Source organism: Saccopteryx bilineata, chromosome 9 (genome assembly GCF_036850765.1).
Source record: "Saccopteryx bilineata isolate mSacBil1 chromosome 9, mSacBil1_pri_phased_curated, whole genome shotgun sequence".
NCBI classification, from domain to species: Eukaryota; Metazoa; Chordata; class Mammalia; order Chiroptera; family Emballonuridae; genus Saccopteryx; species Saccopteryx bilineata.
The window spans coordinates 72,316,329-72,320,950 of NC_089498.1; the positions used below are offsets into that span (position 1 = coordinate 72,316,329).

The following is a 4,622-nucleotide window of genomic DNA, read 5'->3' on the forward strand; positions in this document are numbered from 1 at the left end:
GAAAAACAGACCATTATAAAATAATAGTTCAAAACATCAGTAACTCACTTTCAATAATGCATAAAACAACAAGGTAGCAGATCAATAAGAAAATAGAACTCTTAAACAATAGTATAAACAAACCAAACCTAACAGACATCTATGAAGCATTTCACCCAGAAACAAACAACAGAATGAACATTCTTCTGAAGTATACATTGAAGATTCTTAAGGATAGACCATAAATTAGGCAACAAAACAATTATCAATAAATTTTATTTTATTTTTTTAAATTTTTTTTTATTATTCATTTTAGAGAGGAGAGGGAGAGACAGAGAGAGAGAGGAGAGACAGAGAGAGAGAAGGGGGGAGGAGCTGGAAGCATCAACTCCAGCTTGTGCCTTGACCAGGCAAGCCCAGGGTTTCGAACCAGCGACCTCAGCATTTCCAGGTCGACGCTTTATCCACTGTGCCACCACAGGTCAGGCTCAATAAATTTTAAAAAATTGAAATGATACAAACTATGTTTTCTGAAATTATGTTTATGGAATTGAATTAGAAATCAATAACACAAAGCAATTTAGAAAATGACAAATATGAGGAAACTAAATAATGTATTACTAAATAACCAAGGGATCAAGAAATTACAAGGAAATTAGAAAATACTTTGCATGAATAAAAATAAAACATTACAAAACATATAGGATGAAGTTAAAGCAATGTTTGTTGAAAAATGTATAGCTTCACATGCTTCAACTTAAAAAAGAAAAAAAAAGCCCTGGCCAATTGGCTCAGTGGATAGAGCAAAGGCCGGGCATGCAGATGTCCTAGATTTAATCCTCAGTCAGGGCACACATAAAAAGCGACTATCTGCTTCTCTTCCCCTCCACCTCCCCCTTCTCTCTCTCTCTCTTCCCCTCCCGCAGCCAGTGGCTAGGTTGGTTTGAGGGTAGCCCAGGACGCTGAGTATAGCTCAGTAGGTCCAAGCATCAGCTTCAGGATATCTCGATTGATTCAAGCATTGGCCCCAGATGGGAGTTGCTGGGTGGATCCCAGTTGGAGAACATGCAGGAGTCTGTCTCTATATCTTCTCTCCTTTTACTTTAAAAAGGGGGGTGGGGGAATATCAAGTAAATAACTTAATTTTTGCCTGAAGAAAACAAAACAAGTCACAAGTTTGATTCCTGGTCAGGGTACACAGGAGAGGCAACCATTCACTTCTCCCCACTCCCTTCTCTCCCTCTTTCCCTCCTGCAGCCAGTGGCTCTATTGGTTCAGGTGGCCCCGGGCACCGAAGCTAGCTCTCTTGGAGCACATCACCCTCAGGCACTAAAAATAGCTCAATGCTGAACATCAACTCCAGATGGGGTTGGCGGATGGATCTTGGGTCAAGGTGTATGCAGGAGTCTGACTCATTATCTCCCCTCCTCTCACCTTAAAAAAAAGAAAAAGAAGGCAAACTAATCCAAAGAAAGCACAAGGAAAGAAATAATAAAGACTCAATCAGAAATTAATGAAATAAAGAATAGAAAAACAGTAGAGAAAAATCATTTAAAACAAAAGTATTTTGTTCTAAAAATTATTTTAATATTGATTTAGCTAGAAAAAGAAAGATAATTCAAATCACTAAAGTCAGAATGAAAGAGGGACTTTATTACTGACCTTGCAAAAATAAAAGAAAGTGTAAAGGAATACTATGAGTTATTTGTATGCCTACAAATTAGACAACCTAAATTTTTTTTAAGAAGAAAATTTTTATTTCAAATGGGTTTGGTGGTTAATGTGATACAGCAAAAGCTGGTTGTAGCAGGTCCATTTGAAACCAGCAATGATTATACATTAGACATTATTGGTGATGGATTAATTTCTGGAAGATACAAACCCATGCTTTTTGCACTTGTTATGGACTATTTCAGTACTAGAAGTTACATTTTCATTGCCAGAAAATGAGATAACAGCTACTAGGCTGAAATTCATTCCCCAGCACAGCTTTGAAAATATCTCCCTAGACTAAGACTATCAATAGTAAATGTGACTTGATCCAAATTCTTTAGTCATCATCTACTGTTGGTTTGATTGTCACTCCTCTTCTGATCTGACCCCAACCAATTAAACGCCAGTGTTTCTCAACTCTTCGGCTAAGGGCAATTTTTTCTCCAACTTCTGTGCACACAGGATTGGTCAAAACGATTTTGCCCAAATCAGCCTTGACTGCACTAACTCTTCCTCCAGTCGACAGGGATCCTATGTTCACCATGAGCACTTCATTCTTAGATAACTTTTGCACCTTTGCTGCTTTCTTGTCTCCTTCAGTGCGCAGGCCCAGAAGCCGTCTAAGCAGGAAATAGGAGATTTCCAATTCTGTGAAGATCTCAGGTAAAGCTCCAACTGCACCAAGTACCTGCCCCACCATTCTGTCAGCCCGGCACAACGTGGGGTCAATTTTTGTTCCAACTCCAATAAGACCTCCTGGAGCAGCATACTGAAGATCATTATGTTCCGCAAAGAGGGACACAATTTTGGAAAAGATTAGTTTACACATGAGTTTTCCTTCACAATCTTTGGAAACAATACCAGGTCTGACTTCAATCTCCTGGCCCATCTTTAACACTCCTTTTAGAATACTACCACCAGCTACACCCCCCTTGAGGTCATCAACTTCACAGCCAGGTTTGTTGACATCAAAGGATCTAATAACAATAAGTTGAGGTTCTGAAGTAAAATCTCTTGGGGGCACCGGAATTTTCTTGACTATGTACTCACAGACAACTTCAATATTGTACTTCAGCTGGGCAGAAATTGGAATAATAGGAGCTCCTTCTGCTACTGTACCTTGTACAAATGCAAGGATCTGTTCATACTGTTCTTTAGCCTGACTTTCTTTTACCAAATCAATTTTATTTTGTAGAATCAAAATATGCTTCAGTTTCATGATTTCGATAGCAGCCAGGTGTTCAGAAGTCTGAGGTTGAGGACAAGACTCATTACCAGCTATCAACAGAAGAGCTGCATCCATCACTGCTGCACCATTCAGCATGGTAGCCATCAAAATGTCATGGCCAGGACAGTCAACAAAGGAAACGTGTCTGACTAATTTGAAGTTCCCTTTGGTCCCTGGAATGTCTGTAGGAAACTCATCAGTTGTACTACTTCCACAGGATTTATAACATTCCGGCCGAGGACAACTTGAGTCATCAAGTTTATAAATCTTAGCATTAGCATATCCAAGCTTGATTGTAATATTTCTTTCTAGTTCATTTTTGAACCTGACGGTGTGAACTCCAGAAATAGCTTTTACAACCGTGGATTTCCCATGAGCTACATGACCAATTGTACCTATATTAATTGTGGCTTGTCTGCTGATAACTTCGTGTGAAAGTGGAGTCAATTTAGTAACATCCAAAGTTGCAAGATCTTGGCGAGAAAGGTGCGGCTGGCCCAGCGTCACTCCGGAATCGCCCTCCGCCATCTTGTCCGGAGAGAAAGGCAGTCCCCATGGCGACAGGCTGACGTACAGGCAGGCCCGCCAGTGCGGGGGGGGGGGGGGGGGGGGGGCGGAGGAGGGGCGGGGCGAAGGGAAGGTAGACTAGGGCACTGGCCAGGGAACCGGGGATGGCCGGTGCAGTAGGGCCTCACTGCTTGGACTTCTTTCTGCCTGGGTTCATATATTACCTGCCGAGAAGTTGACCAGAAAACACGAGACAAAGTTTCGCGACCTATTTGTCTCAGATCTGTTGCTTATTTGGGCAGGCATATGTGACGGCAGCCCCGAAAAGGCCCCTTGCTGGGCAGGTGAAACCAACAAAGCGAGCTAGCTGGTAACGGAGAGGTCATTTCTAGACAACCTAAATTTAATGAACAAATCTAAAGACACAAACCATCAGAACTGACTGTAGAAGAAATTGAAAATCTGAATATAACTATAATAATTGAACAGATTAAGTTAGTAATTTTAAAATTTTCTAAAAGGAAAAGCCCAGAATTAGATGGCTTCACTGATGAATTTTATCTGGTTCCAGAAATTGACCTTTGGGCCCTGGCCCGTTGGCTCAGTGGCAGAGCATCCGCCCAGCGTGTGGAAGTCCTGGGTTCAATTCCCAGTCAGAGAACACTCAAGTGACCATCTGCCTCTACACGACCCCGCACCCTCACCCCACCGCCCCCTGCCCACCACAGCCATGACTCAATTGGTTTAAGCGAGTTGGCCCTGAGCGCTGAGGATGGCTCTGTGGAGCCACAGCCTCAGGCTCCAAAAAATAATAGCTCGGTTGCCAAGCAACGCCCCAAAAGGCCAGAGCGCATGCAAGTAGGGGGCTTGCTGGGTGGATCCCAGTCAGAGTGTACGTGAGAGTCTGTCTCTTTCTCCCCTACTTGCACTTAGAAAAAAAAGCAACTTCAAAATATTTTTCAATATCCTCTGTATATCACATATCATTATTATATTCCAGTATAGTCTACAGATAGATGTACATATATAAATAGCTATAGATAAAAATATAGATATAGTTAGTATGTGTATATAAATTTTTTTCCATTACAAATGTGTAATTAGTAGGCATTTTCTGTCAAATTTAGAGGCATGAGAGCTGTTATGGACTCAATGTTTTTCTTCTCAAAATCCAGATATTGAGTCTTTATCCTTA

The 4,622-nt window shown here is 41.3% G+C and overlaps 1 pseudogene; it reads right to left on the minus strand.

Moving 5' to 3' along the window:
• Positions 1 to 1,987: 1,987 nt before the first annotated feature.
• Positions 1,988 to 3,464, minus strand: LOC136312710 (eukaryotic translation initiation factor 2 subunit 3, X-linked pseudogene; annotated as a pseudogene).
• Positions 3,465 to 4,622: the final 1,158 nt, after the last annotated feature.